At 45.0% G+C, this 16,084-nt stretch overlaps 1 protein-coding gene across 6 annotated transcripts in view; it reads right to left on the reverse strand.

Moving 5' to 3' along the window:
* The window catches only part of RALYL (RALY RNA binding protein like), a 670,673-nt gene extending 655,838 nt beyond the window's left edge, over positions 1-14,835 (reverse strand). For 2 of the 6 annotated variants that reach the window (XM_038745786.1, XM_038745779.1), the window contains exon 1: positions 13,914-14,361. The gene's annotated coding sequence lies outside the window, so the exon portion shown is untranslated. Of the gene's footprint in view, positions 1-13,613; positions 13,696-13,913; positions 14,363-14,787 lie in introns of those variants that run through there. The other 4 variants (XM_038745780.1, XM_038745790.1, XM_038745787.1 and 1 more) reach the window with 4 other exon arrangements.
* Positions 14,836-16,084: the final 1,249 nt, after the last annotated feature.

Raw genomic sequence — 16,084 nt, forward strand, 5'->3', positions numbered from 1 at the left:
CTTGATTCACCTCAACCTCAGTTCCACAGCACCTATGTAGTACAAATCTGTATTTTCTTTTAATGTCTGTCTCCCACTAAGGACTGTAAACTCCTTGTGGGCAGGGCATATGTCTTCCAATTCTGTTATATTGTACTCTCACAATAATAATAATAATAATGGCATGTGTTAAGCACTTACTATGTGCAAGGCACTGTTCTAAGTGCTGGGGAGGATACAAGGTGATCAGGTTGTCCCATGAGGGGCTCACAGTCTTAATCCCCATTTTACAGATGAGGTAACTGAGGCAGAGAGAAGTGAAGTGACTTGCCCAAAGTCACACAGCTGACAATTGGTGGAACCAGAATTTGAATCCATGACCTCTGACTCCCAAGCCCATGCTCTTTCCACTGAGCCATGCTGCTTCTCTAACTGTGCTCTGCATATGGTAAGCTCTCATTAGGTACGGCTGACTGACTGATCTCTTTTCAGAATGATCAAAGTCCTGAAGCAAAATTTGTGAAGGTGGAGAAGGACAGGGTGTGGGGGCATGTGCAAATGCAAAAGCACCTGTTTTTTTTGTTGTCTATTGTAGATTTGTAGCCTCAATGTGAACAGGGTTTTGCAAACAATACACATAAATATTGCCAGAAGCTGACATGATGATCTGATAAAAATAATAAATGTATTATTATGATTAACATACAATGTTGTAATGCTTGATGTAGTCAAGAGATTACAAAGCATTTTAAGAACTGATTCAACAGGAGACAAGGAGGAAGATAGAATTGATAAGTATAATCATAGGCACTTCAAAGCACAATGTGAAGATGGCGTGTTTACGTTTCAAAGGAGTAATTGGAAAATACACAAGATAAGCATCAAGTAATATTTTTAATTACAATGCTAAATTAAAAATTAATCCCTCTTTAATGTACATTAAAATTGAATACACAGTTTTAAGGGAATGAGGTACTCTTTTGTCAGAGGGTTTCCTTATGTTTCAGAATATTACCCTAACTCTCCTCAAATTCCACTGGATTTAGATTACATAATTAATTTCCTCAATGACACTCAACATTGTGATTAAGATTATTGATTGGGAGCCTTCTGAAGAATGGGGCAACAGCAGGCCCCACTCATTTCATTATACATGAGTGGTCCTGATCATCCCTGATGATTCACCTGGTGAGCAAGTAACTCCACTTCCCTTGTCTCCCTGGCTCCATCCCCCACTATACTGGTTGTATACATTTCTAATCCCTTCTCCTGCCCCTCAGCCATCATGGCTTTTAAAATCGTTTCTCCATTTCCCCCAGCAAACATTATCCTCAGATAAAACACACACACACACACACACACACACACAGAGGTAAACCCTTTCCTCAGCTATCAGGCACCAGATTTTTGTAAGCTACTTGTAAGCAGGGAACTTGCCTACAACTCTGTCATACTGTACTCTCACAAGCACTTAGTACAGTGTTCTGCACATAATAAAGGGTCAATAATTACCACTGATTGATCGATTGATTGGTTGGAATTTTTCTTTCCTGTTTCACCACCAGGCCATCTCCTCTTTCTGTTTCCAAAGTGTAAGGTTCTTTCGTGAGTGTCCATAGAAACAACTGTGTTTTCCTTTGGGATTCTATGCTTGTATGTTTTGGTGTATTATTTTTGCTTTACTTTTATTTTTTTTTTGGCAAGGAAGCAGACAGCGGCTTCCCGTCCCCCTAAGCCCTCAGTAAAGCTATCCCGAATGCCACACTCCACAGGTAACCCCTTATGAAAAACAGGTGAACAGCAGTGCTATTTGCTACCATGGCCACAGAGACGTTATGTTCCATGATCATAGGTTACACCAATCAATCAATAGCATTTATAAGCCCAACTGTGTGCCAAAGGACCATGGAAGAGTACAATAGAATCAGTAGACATGAGCCCTACCCTCAAGGAGTTTACTGTCTAGCAGAGGAGACAGACACTAAAATAAATTAAACAAGAGGAAGAAGGAAAATGGGATATAGGTACATGAGATTAGTGCCTAAATAATACATACGCATCACGAGAAATATTCATTCTATCTTATTTATTGAGAGCTTATTGTGTGCAAAGCACTGTACTACACACTTGATAAGAACATAAGAGATAGGAGAAGCTGACAATACTCAAGTACTTAGGTGGCAGAAGTGATAAAGAGGCAGTTGAGGGGAATATAAACTGGAGAGGCTAAATAGTTCATCAGGGAAGGCCTCCTGGAGGCAATTTTACAAGGGTTCTAAATATGGAGAGATCTTTGAACTTTTGGGAGATCTTTCTCTAGGTTGTTATATTCCTTGTGGGCAGGGAACATGTCTACCAATTATGTTGTAGTGTACTCTCCCAAGCACTGAGTGTTTTGAACATAATGACTGACTAATTGATTGGACTGTTGGATATTTAAGGGGTGGGAATTCCAGGAGAGACAAAGAGGATGTGATGGAGGTGTGAGCAACAGGTCAACAGCAGGAGAGACAAGGACAAGGCACAGTGAGTAGATTAGCTTGACAGGAAAGGAGAGGGCAAATTGGAATAATAATTTTAATAATTTTGGTATTTATTAAGCGCTTAGTATGTGCAAAGCACTGTTCTAAGTGCTGGGGAGGATATACAAGGTGATCAGGTTGTCCCATGTGGGGCTCACAATCTTAATCCCCATTTTACATATGAGGTAACTGAGGCACAGAGAAGTTAAGTGACTTGCCAAAGTCACACAGCTGACAAGCGGCAGAGCCGGGATTTGAACCCATGACCTCTGACTCCCAAGCCCGTGCTCTATTTACCTTCCTTTCATTTTGTGTATGTGCACACTTGTGCATACACACATACTTATCTTTCAATTCTATTTCAGTGAAGATGTGAATTCACCACAAAGTCAATTTACCACAAAGTACTGAGATTATAGAAATGACTCCTATATCATGATGAACCATTTTAAGGATGCTTATTCATGAATAAATTATCATCAAAATAAATAATTAACGATAATGGCATTAACATGATCACCATCAGGTTTTAATTTGCAACATGCCAAAACCTATCATGTCTAATAGAGTAAAATACAAGGAATCTCCAACTCATTAAGTAAAATAAAGGCAGTCGATGACTTACATTTTTAGTAACAACAAACAGCCCTTTCAATATTGCTACATTTACATCCTCTTTCAGGTTTATAAGACATGGGTTTGCCCCTTATAGTACCACCTTCTTTTAGGATGCTATCCCCAGTTTACCTCCCATAATACAGTATTTTATCAGTGGTAAAATGGTCCTGTCATCCTTTCCTGGTGACTTCACCTGGCGATCAGATACTCCATTACCCTCCCTGTCTCTCGGCCTCACCAGCTCCATCCCTTCACAGCTCTTTAAACGTTTCCTTCCTTTTCCCTGAGATCGTTTCCCTGGGACTTCAGGTGCCTCCCCCTTCTGCCATGCCCCCATTCCTCTGGTTGTCCCACGGGCTCCCTTCTCTCCCACCTGGCAACTGTTTTTGGGTTTTTTTATAGAATGAAATGTACTCACATCCTGATCTTCCTGGCTACTGACACCACCCAGCTCTGCTGGGACCACCACAGTCTCAGGGACCAGGCCAGTTTGACTGGTGTTCTGGAGGAGAACAGTCCCACTTTCTCCACTTACCCTGCTAGCTTGCTTCCTGGCCTGCTGCAGGAACTGGGCCATGAGGGAGAGAGACGAGGAAGGCGTCTGGTTTCAGCTTAGTGGATAGAGCACGGGCCTGGGAGTCAGAGGTCATGGGTTCTATTCCCAGCTCCGCCACTTGTCTGCTGTGTGACCTTGGGCAAGTCACTTCACTTGTCTGGGCCTCAGTTACCTCATCTGTAAAATGGGGATTGAGACTGTGAGCCCCATGTGAGACAGGGGCTGTGTCCAACCTGATTTGCTTGTATCCACCCCAGTGCTTAGTAGAGTGCCTGGTACATAATAAGTGCTTAACAAATACCATCATTATTATTCTTCATTTTATTCATTCAGGCGTATTTACTGAATGTTTACTGTGTACAGAGCACTGTATTAAGCACTTGGGAAAATAGCACATAACAATAAACATATTCCCTGCCCACCCCTCAGTCTGTGTGATCGTACCCAGTCTCTGAAGCTGTGTAGTCATGGGAGGGAGATGGAGGGGGGCGGGGAGGGAAGTTGCAGCTGGAGATGGGGCCAGCTCAGCCATGAAGCAAGGTACAAAAAAACCAAAAACCAAAAAAAAAAGAAAAAAAAAAGGACTAGGCAGAATAGGAGAAGGCAGCACCAAAGGTGCCTTGGGAATGCGGGGGTGGATTTAGGTACATGGACAGTGAGTGCACAGTAACATGAGGCATTTGGGTAGCAACTGTAAAAATTGTGAAGGGGAAGAGAATGTTTGGAGGGCTACGGGATGGAGAGGGAGAGGCTGGGAGGCAGGGAGGTGGCTCCCCAGCTGCCAGTCAGAGTCACTAGGGAGGGTCAAAAAGTATATTTTAAGTCCCATGAAGTAAAAGTCAGCTATCCTATCTTGGAACCACTCAGACTTAGTAATAAATCCATAAATGTAGTCATAATATTTCTGTTCACTGAGTACACAATTGTGGGTGATTCTGGAAAAAACTAGATATCTAACCACTGTCCAGGAATAAATCCTCTATTATAATGTTCCCATGAAGAAATTGGTTGTAATCAACTTGTATATTGCCTGAAGATACTGTTTTCAGGAACAAACTGGGTGGAAAGTCAGAGGACTCCCTGTAAATTACGAAGCTCAGAGCATGGGTGTGCTCTTGGGTTTTATATCTGCTTTTTCACTCTTTTGAAAGCACAATTAAACAAAGGAAACTGAGGAACAGGGTTTGATCATTGTCATGATGGGTGGCAGGAACAGAAATGTTTAATGAAGAAGAGTTAGGTGCTCTTTCAGTGCTCAAGAACCTGACCAAACTGATAAGCATTTATCTACCCCAGTGCTTCAAAAGGTGCTTGACACACAGTAAACACTTACCAAATACCATCATCATCATCAGATCTTCTCCCTAGAGGCCCCAGCCTCTGATTCTACCCTCCAACCCCACATAGCTAAGCATCTGCTTTCAGTATTGCAAAGAGGCCAGCTTGGGGTGGCAATCTGTTCCCATGGCCCCGTAGATATTCTGGCAGTGTTGCTGGCCGTGGGCTCTTCCATCTATCTGGGGGATGGATGCAGGTCTCCCAGGGGTCTTACAGGGTCCAGACTGGGGTCAGTCAGTTGGAAAGTGAGTCCCACATGGGACAGGGATTGTGACATATCTACTCCAGCACTTAGTATGGTGTTTGGCACATAGTAAGCACTTAAAATCACTATTATTAGTAGTAGTAGTAGGAGTACTGTGCCCACTTTGAGTTCCCCAGGGGTAGGGCAGTATTTGTTCAATTAGTCCACTTTAAACACAAATATAAATTAAAAAAACAAACTTTCTTTCTTAAATTTGCATTGAGTCTACTAAAGAAGGCTTGTATCACAGGGTAGTGGAAAGAGCATGGCAATGGGAGTCAGGAGTCCAGATTCTAGTCCTGGCTCTACCACTTGCCTTCTGGGAGACCTTGGGCAACTGGCTAAACTTCTCTTTGACTCAGGTTCCTCATCTGTAAACTGAAAATAAACTAAATGTTTACCCTCCCTCTTGGACTGGGAGTAAACAATAAGTATTATTATTACTGCTGTTATTTTGAAAACTGAAAACTTTTCATTTGTTTTAATAATTGCGTATTGCTTTCCTTTATGACACTTCTTTCTTTCCACAATAAGTAGCAGCTTTTTTGATTTTTCAACCCAGAACATAGGATCAAACTGCATCAGAAATAAAACACCTTGTTACTGACGCACACACATGATTGCTAAGGCATTTGTAAATAACTTTCCCCAGAGACACAGGATTTAATTGACAGCCATTGTTGAGATTTAGAAAGAAAATATTTAAAGTATGATAATCAAAACAAGATACCACAAAGAACACAAAGACAGAATCATAACATATGCTACATTTTGTTTATGAACTTCCCAACACACACTCTCTCATTCTTGCCACAGATACCACTTGTACCCCCTATTTCTCCTAGATTATTCCCGCTGGCCATTCTCTAGATGGCTTGGAGAGATAATTGCTGGAGGTAGATGGCAGGCTTTATTGTGGTTGTTCAGCTGTCATTAAGTGAAAGATAAAACTATGCTGATCAAGGAAGCAACAGAACCTAGTGAAAGGAGCACAGGCCTGCGAGTCAGAGGACCCAGCAACTGTGTCCTGTTTATCCTGAATCTACCCCAGTGCTTAGGAGTGTCTGGAACACTGTAAGTGCTTAATAAATACCAATTAAAAAAAATAAAAACGATCACACTAGATGTCCCTGAGTTGGAGGCTGTCTAGTCAACCCTCTGGGTCGGGTTGCGTGTAGCCCCTGGCCACGGTTTCGTTTTTGGTTTGATTTTTTTTTTTGGTATTTGTTACGTGGTTACTATGTGCCAAGCACTGTTCTAAGCACTGGGGTAGATACAAGTTAATCATGTTGGACGCAGTCCCTGGCCCACATGGGGCTCATGGTCTCAATCCCCATTTTACAGATGATGTAACTGAGACAGAGAAGTGAAGTGACTTGCCCAAGGTCCCACAGCGGACAAATGGTGGAGGCAAGACTAGAGCCCAGGTCCTTCTGACTCCCAGGGCTGTGATCTATGCACTTGGCCACGCTGCTTCTCTTTGGTGGCCTTGGAGTACACCATGCAGTGCATCACCTAGAGCCGAGGCCAGTTTAGACAGCAGGCATCCTTCTCCTCACGGCTGTATTAAACCCAAACAGGGGCTTGGGGCTAATGGAATTTGTGGGGTCTCCACCTGACACTTGAACTCATAATATCACAGAGTATGATGACATTGGAGCACCCTCCCCAGCTTCACTGATTTACACTTAAATGAGTAGCCTCCCTCACCCCCTCATACCTGCCACTTTCTTGGCCCAATAGCTTGACAGGGTCATCCAAAACACCCACAGCTCACACCCACCTTTAACATTCACTAACTACTTGACTATTCACCAGTTCATGCTAAGGGATGGGGCAATTAGCTAATGATAATTAATGGGGCACAAATTAAACTTGTCCAAAACTGAATTTTTTATCTTCCCACTGAATCCTCATCCTCCGTCTTTCCCATCACTGTAGACAACACCACTCTCCTCCCTTCCTCACAAGCCCGTAACCTTGGTGCTGTCCTCAACTCATCTCCTTCATTCCACCCACATATTCAACCTGTTACTAAATCCTGTCAGTTCTACCTTCACAACATTGCTAAAATCTGCCTTTTCCCCTCTATCCAAAATGCTACTATGTTGTTCTACGCACTTATCCTATCCCATCTTGACAAATGCATCTGCCTCTTCACTGACCTCCCGGCCTCCTGACTCTCCCGTCTCCAACCATACTCACTCTACTGCACAAATCATTTATTAGTGGAAACATTCAGTTCATGTCTTCCCATTCCTCAAGAACCTACAATGGCTGCCCATCCACCTCTGCATCAAACAGAAACGCCTTACCATTGGCTTTAGAGCACTCAATCAGCTCTCCCCACTCTACCTCACTTCACTAATCTCCTACTACAGCCCAGCCAGTATACTCCATTCCTCTAGTGCAAGTTTACTCGCTGTGCCCTGAATTCATCTATCCTGCTGCTAACCACTTTCCCTCATCCTCCCCATAGCCTGGAACTCCCTCCTCGCCCATACACGCCAGACCACTACTGTCTCCACCTTCAAAGTATTATTAAGTCACATCTCCTCCAAGAGGACTTCTCCAAATAAGTCCCCTTTTAATAATAATAATAATAATAATAATAATAATAATAATGGTATTTGTTAAGCGCTTAATATGTGCCAAGCACTATTCTACGTGCTGGGGTAGATACAGGGTAAACAAGTTGTCCACGTGGGGCTCACACTTTTAATCCCCATTTTACAGATGAGGTAACTGAGGCACGGAGAAGTTAAGTGACTTGTCCAAGGTCACACAGCAGACAAGTGGCGGAGTTGGGATTAGAACCCACATTCTCTGACTCCCAAACCCGTGCTCTTTCCTCTAAGCCATGCTGCTTTGTCCTCCCACTCATTCTCCCTTCTGCTTCATCTATGCACCTCAATTTGTGACCTTTGGACACTTGATATTCTCCCCACACCCAACCCCACAGAACTTATGTACATATCTGTAAATGATATAAATTACTTATTCATATTAATTTCCATCTCACCCTCCAGACTGGCAGCTTGTTATGGCCAGGGAATACATCTACTAGTTCTGTTGTACTGCAGTCTCCCAGGCACTCAGTACAGTGCTCTGCACCTAATAAGTGCTCAATAAATATGATTTATGGGGCAGACTGAGCTTTCTTGGAACTGCTCTGCTCTGCTCTGCCCAGGTCAATTCCTTCACAGTCAAGGGATTTTGGGCAGGGAAGAGAAGTCAGACGATGAGGTGATCCTGTCCTCTTCTCTCCTTGTAAGACTCTCTCCCAGTCTTAATGTACCAAGGCTGAGCCTAGAGCCATCTCTGCTGCAGGCCTCACCCAGCTCCTGCCCGCTGTCTTCAAAGACAATCCAGGGTTGCGGAGGTCAAAGAGGGTTTCTGCGGTGGGAGGCAGAGTGACTTGTGAGGGAAACATGTTCTATTCAGCCCCACTTGAGGGTGATTTTTGGCAGGGGCTGCAGCGATAGGGGGTGGAGCTGGGAGCCCTAATTTCAGGGATTTGGAGTGGGGAGTCCTCCTTTAGCCTGGGGCCCCAGCATTAATCCTAACTCATGCCTAGGAGAACCAGTTCCCCCAAGGTAGAGAAGAACCAGACATAGAGAGCACCACTTTTTAAAAAAAATTCACCCCAAAAATGCCATGCCTCAACTGGAAATTCACAAACTGCTTATTTTACTCCATTTCCTTTAAATTGTTTATAAATGCAGATAAAAAGAGGTTTTTTTATAGAAAAGAGATAATATTCTGTAATAGTCCTTCTTAAAGCCTAAACTAATGGAACTGTGTAAGTATTCAAGAATGTTTTTTAATGCCAAAGACACAATATAAAATATGAATTTAAGATGTCCACAGATCTGTATTTTTAAAGAATAAAACTTTCAAGTTAATTCTGTGCATGATAAAAAAAGGGATGTTTCACTAACTTTGCTTGGGTAAAGATCACCTAGAATTACATTTTATTTTGAAAATGTGTTATTTAACGCAATCAACGATCTGTCTAGCAAGTTGAAATTTACCTAGCAATTAAAAATGTAAGCTTGCCTTTTAATTGTTAGGTTAAAATAATATGAATAAAAATGTTCAAAATTAAGAAGTTCATTCATTCAAAGTCATCATTTCAGAACTTTCAGGACTGATAACCTAAAAGAGAAACCACAGGGGAAAGATAAACAAAGCAAGAACCATTGAAATACAATCTCAAATAGTCTTAGAGTGTCAAATAATAATGTCTGTTTTAATGATGGTGCACAGTATGTTTCTGGAGGCATAGCTGAATTTATGTCATGTTCAATTAAAAAAAATACCACGGTAATGTTTATTCAAGGCAAAGTGGTTCAAAAATCCAAAAATAATTTCAAATTATCCCAAGAGGGTTTATCCTAAAACCCTCATCTGGATCCTGTTTGACGATATAAACAGCCATAAACACCCTTCTACCTTTTCTAACTAATTCTATAATGGTGATTTCTGTAGAATATCTAATTTGCAGTTTCATTTGATTTGATGTACTGCATAATTAGTTGCTTACAGAGCTACCAGACAGTAAACAAGGCATGACTATGCTTTTCTTCGGGTGGAAAGCTTTCAAGAGAATGGATACAGATTTAGTAGACATAAGTTCCATATTGTATATAGTAGCCTGAGAATTTTGATGCTAGTTGACTAGCTATTTCGACACTAAATTAGCTGGCTTATCACAATGGCATTTCTCAGAGTAGAAGGAAATAAATACAACTATGATAACAATTTTCAATCTCCCAAATTTCCCTCCTCTGTTTTCTCTATGCAAGACATTTTTTCAGAATTTACCTGCAGGTCTTAATCTGCATCTTTCCTAGCCTTTTTAGAGTCTAGTCTCCTATGATCAGAGGAGATAAATAGGTCTGTAAAGGGAAAGGGCCATACAGTGCTTAAAACTGAACTCCATAAGGAAAATTTACTTGATGAGACTGTAATAAAAACATATTTACTCTAGCTATAAGTCACTTAATGACATCAGAGCATAAGCATCAGGGTATATATTCTTTAAACATCAAAGTATTATGCAAACAATATTAAGAATGAGAGCCAAGGAGAAGAGCCATCAGTGCGCTGTTCCTTCAAGGAACCTGTTGCCACTTTCACAGACAGAATCTTAAGATTCAGTCATTAAAATATGTGGAATGATTGATAGACCACTGTTCTGACCCAGGATCGGCACTATTTATAGTCTGAATTTTGACTATGGCAACACAGGAGTTCAGTGATGGGATTTTAAACGATTTTTATTTTGGAAGGGAGTCCACAGGTAGTAAATAGGAATATTACGACGTTAGAAGCCAGCAGAAACGGGTACATAAATCTTTCAGAATCATCTCCAAACCTGCCAGTGTCCAATGAAACAACTTTCATCAACTTGGCCAGTAGCCTGAAACTTGGCATTTTTTTAATTTCATAAAACATTTTTCTGACAATACTTGGGAATCCTATTAATGGTTTATGTGATCTGAATGGCTGCAATTTTGCTTAAAGGTTAAATTCTTCTGGAAGAGACCAGAGGGAGGTGCTAATTCATGGGGGGATGTATATAAAAAGATCAGATAACAGAAATTATGGAACAGGTAGAGGTAACAACATGGTTTCAAAGTAGAGTAATAATGTACTAATTGGGAAGCTAGGGAAATGTCCATAAATTGTAGATTTGTGCAAAATTTTAAGTGGCTGAAGTTTGTTTGTATGTATATATATATATATATATATATATATATATGTGTGTGTGTGTGTGTGTACATATATATATATATATGTGTACACACACACACACATCTAGAAACCGGAGGTGTAAAAGCAATTGTCCTTAACTTCGGAGCTGAGGAAGAAGGCTCCCCTCTGCCTCTTTATCATTACAATCTCATTTGGAAAAGCCAGCATAGCTAATGTTTTATTGCAATCTTAGCAGTCCATGACATTTCTTGTCATGGCTAGTCAATTTTGGTCAGTTGTAGAGCTTAGAAAAAGCAGGAATAAATAGTAATTCATTTTCTCTACAAATAAGTATCATACAGGAGCACTGATTAGCTCCTATTGACAATACCTGAATGCCCATTGAAATGCATTGCCAGCTACTAGCTGGAAATAGGTACAAAGCTAAAAACCCAAACATATTTGTGGCTCTTCTATTGTATTGCTTATTTCATCAGCTGCCCAAACAATAGAAAAAAATGCATTTTAGAGTAATGAATTTTCTAGGCAAGGAACTGAGTCAAGAAAATCTGACGTTGTGGCTGGCATTCAAATTTGTATCTCAAATCCAGTCATGCTACTAATACACAATACCACCGATATAAAACATCTGCACTATAAATGCAATGGCCAACTGGAATTTGGAAATATGTGATTTCATTTCTGAATACTCATATTTCCCAAATGATCTTTGAGATACGTGCGTGTGTGTGTGTCCCGTTGTTGGGTAGGGATTGTCTCTGTTGCCGTACTGTATTTTCCAAACGCTTAGTACAGTGCTCTGCACACAGTAAGCACTCAATAAATATGATTGAATGAATGAATGTGTGTGTATATATACATATATCCAGTACTTAGAACAGTGGTTGGCACATAAGTGCTTAACAAATACCATCATCACTATTATTATATACATGTGTTCATTATGATTGAAAACAGTGACGGCCTAAATAATAAATATTTTAATCCTTTTGTAATGATTCTTTTTTTACATGCATTATCTTTATACTATATGGTTGATACAATACACTCAGCATTTTGAGGCTTCATAAAATGAGGACTATTGACCTATTTTCCTGCCAGCCCTCCAAAAAAGTCATTCTGGTTCATTAAGAAGATCCAGTGACCCTTAAAATTTTAGATTACTGGCTCAATAGAGTGACCAAGTTCCAAGTTAGTCCATTATGTCGGGGCCACACAAACAAACCTAAATCTGTGAGGCGGAAAGTGCCCCAGCAGTAACTGAGTTCACAGGGGGTGCAGGGGTACCCACGAGAGAGCGGTGCAGATCACAGACCTAGGACCCGAACTTCTGACTTGGCCAATGACCATTTCGCATTTTTACAGGGGTGCGGAACAGCAGTCCCCGCTTCTCCCTCGCTCGGTTTTAGATGATGCCTTCGGGTTTGGGGAAGGAAGGTCCAGTTTTCCAAAGGATCCTCTGGGGGAGAGAAAGCTTCCCCCGGCGGAGATTTGGTCCAAGTTTGGGATGCGGACCCCCGGCTGGACCCCTGGACGGGCCCTCTTTGTTGAGTAGGGGCCGTCTCTATACGTTGCCGACCTGTCCTTCCCAAGCGCTTAGTCCAGTGCTCTGCACACCGTCAGCGCTCAATAAATACCACTGAATAAACACGACTGAATGTCCGTTGTGGGGCAGGGATTGTCTCTATCCGTTGCCGACTTGTACTATTCCCAAGCGCCTAGTCCAGTGCTCTGCACACAGTCAGCAGTCAATCAATACGACTGAATAATAGTAATAATAATAATGATGGCATTTGTTAAGCGCTTACTATGTGCAAAGCACTGTTCTAAGCGCTGGGGGGATACAATGGGATTGAATGAATGAATGACCCTTCTGCTTAGCGAGACGCAGCGCGGCTCAGTGGAAAAGAGCCTGGGCTTTGGAGTCGGAGGTCATGGGTTCAAATCCCGGCTCCGCCACTTGTCAGCTGGGTGACTTTGGGCGAGTCACTCGACTTCTCTGGGCCTCGGTGACCTCATCCGTAAAACGGGGATGAAGACTGGGAGCCCCCCGTGGGACAGGCTGATCACCTTGTAACCTCCCCAGCGTTTAGAACAGTGCTTTGCACATAGTAAGCGCTTAATAAAGGCCATTATTGTAATGACCCCTGGACGGACCCCGGAAAGGGGGTTAGGGATGGATCCGGCCCCTATCGACCCCTTGGGCTCCAATACCAGTTCCGATGGGCATCTCCCGTCCCACCGACCGGGGCCGTCCAATCTCGCCACCCACATCCTCGTGGGGGAAGAAACGGGGTTTGATGTCAGCGGGAACAGAAATAACATTAACGTCGTGAGCCCGGCGGCTCTGCCCCAGTAACGCCGCTGCCATCTCACCTGTACCAAACACCATACCAACCCCGGGGGGCCGCATGCCCACCGGAGCCCCGGCCCGTGCCCTCCGCCCGCACCATGCCAACCCCTGCCGTCCCTCCGGCCCCGGGCACCGCCTGGTACCCAGGACCCGCCCCGGGCGGCTCCGCAGCAGGCCCGGGCCAAGGAGGGATGGAAAGGGTGGGTGCGGATGCACGCTTAGCGCAGCGCTTCGCGCCTAGTAAGCGCTCAACGAATACCGTCCCTATTATCGTTTCCCTACCCAGATGCGGGGGGCGAGGGGCCATTTGGTCCTCGGAGGTCGGCGTGGGTGTGGGTACGCGCGGGGAGTCTCAGTGGGTGTCGCTGGGCGGATGCACACGCGTGTACACGGGGCGGGTGTACACTCGTGTGGGGTGTGGACGGGCGACCCCACGCATGCACGTGTGCATGAGGCGCTCAGTCCAGTGCTCCGCACACAGTAGGCGCTCAATCAATACGACGGAATGAATGGATGAACGCCTGCCCCCGGGCCGGTCCTGCCGCCTCGCCCGGAGGAAACGCCTGCAAGGAGAGGAGGTACCTGCGCGGGGAGATGCTCAGCTCAGTTGTTGACTTCATCTTCCGTTGACAAGGAAACCAAACCGCACTTCATTTTTTTTTTTCCAGAAAACACCTTCCACTGCCATCATTAAAAACGGCTTTACGGAGGGAGGGGGCTGGGGGGGGGGAGGGACTACAGCAACCTAGATGGCGGGATAGCTCTCTTCAAATGATCTTTTTTTAAAAAAAAAGTCAAACGGGCCAAAGTCAGGCCAATTTAAAGGGGGGGAAAAAAAAAAGTCCTGCTCTGAAAAATGATCCCGGCTGCAAGAAAAGTTTCACGTTATCAACGGCATCCAAAACAGAAGGGGGCCAACGGGTCTGATGTCACCGGCGGCAAAAAGGAACAAAAATAAAATTAACGTCGTGAGCCCGGCGGCTCTGCCCCCAGTACCGCCAGACCCCCAAACTCCGCCAACGCCGCCGCCATCCCACCTGTACAAAAATAACACCAGAAGAAAAAATCGGCTGCGAAAAGAGTTAGAAGCATGCTTTTTTTACACGGCAAAAAAAGAGGCAATCCCGCTTCCCATCGCGCCTCCGGCCAACCAGTTGCATCTGGCGCCGGACCGGGGGTGGGGAGGGGGGGGGGTCTGGCCCGGGGAGCTCCGGTCCCCGCCCGCTCCCGCCCCCCGGCCCAACTTTAACGCGCAAAAAGGCTCAAAACCGAGCGCGCCTCCGGCCCCGTCCCCGTCCAGACCCCGAGCAAGGAGGTGGAAAAAAAGGGAGAGGAAAAAAGGAGAAAAAAAAAAAACCAAAAACCAAAAAGGCAAAACCAAAAAGAAGCCCCAAAAACCAAAGGCGGGAGGAAAAGAGAGAGGAGCCGAAGGGCGCGGAGAAGGAGCGGTACTCACCGAGCTGGCGGGAGTAAAAGAAGGGCGGACTAAAAAGGGATTTGGCTGCACCCCAGTATGGCGGTTGGGGAGGCCGAGAGGGAAGCGCGCTGCCGGGGAGGGAGGGAGGGAGGGACGGAGGGCGAGCGGGCGGGCGGGCTCGGCCTCCGCCACGTGATGCCGGGCCCGCCGGGCGGGGGGCGGGAGCGGGGCCGGCGCCGCCTCCGGGGAGCCCTCCGGGGACCGACGCCGAAGAGGAGCGGGAGCTGGAGGAGATGCGCTGAGCCCCGGGCTCGGACCCGCAGGTGCCTCGCCCAACGCGCGCACACACACACAACCTAGCACATGGCCTCACACGCACACACGTACAGACACCCTAACCCATGGTCTCAAACATACACACACAGACACCTTAGCACATTCTCTCTCTCTCTCACACAAACACACACACACACACACACACCCTAACCCATGGTCTCACATACACACAGACACCTTAGCACATGCTCTCACACACACATACACACACAGACACCCTAACCCATGGTCTCACACATAACACATACAGATACCCTAGCACAGGGTCTCACCCATACATACACATACACGCACAGAGACCCTAATACAGGGTTTCTCACACACATGCACACACACAGACACCCTAGTACATGGTCTGACACACACACACACACGCACAGACACCCTAGTACAGGGTCTCACCCATACACACACGCACACACGGAGACACCCTACTACAGGTTCTCTCACAAACACCCTAGTACAGGGTCTCACCCATACACACACACACGCACGAACGCACAGACACCCTAGCACAGGGTCTCATACATACACACACACGCAAAGACACACTAGTACAGGCGTCTCACACATATACACAGACACCGTAGCACAGGGCCTCGCACACACATACGCACAGACACCCTAGGACAGGGTCTCGCATACACACAGACACCGTAGCACAGGGTCTCACACACACATACGCACAGGCACCCTAGTACAGGGTCTCACACACACACCCTAGCACGTGGTCTCTCACACACACACACGCACAGACAAGCTAGCACCGGGTCTTACACATACACACACAGACACCCTAGCATATGTTCTCACACGCACACACAAAGTCACACACCGCTCGTCGCTCCTAGAAACGCACCCGCACAGCCCTAAACGCTGAGACCCGCCGCCGCCTGGGCGTGCGCTCGTGTGTGTGTGTGTGTGTATGAGTGTGCGGGGCAGAGCCGAGGACCGGCTCTCCCGCCCCTCTCCCGGATCCTCCAACTTGGCCGCGCGTCCG

Source organism: Tachyglossus aculeatus, chromosome 4 (genome assembly GCF_015852505.1).
Source record: "Tachyglossus aculeatus isolate mTacAcu1 chromosome 4, mTacAcu1.pri, whole genome shotgun sequence".
Classification (NCBI taxonomy): domain Eukaryota; kingdom Metazoa; phylum Chordata; class Mammalia; order Monotremata; family Tachyglossidae; genus Tachyglossus; species Tachyglossus aculeatus.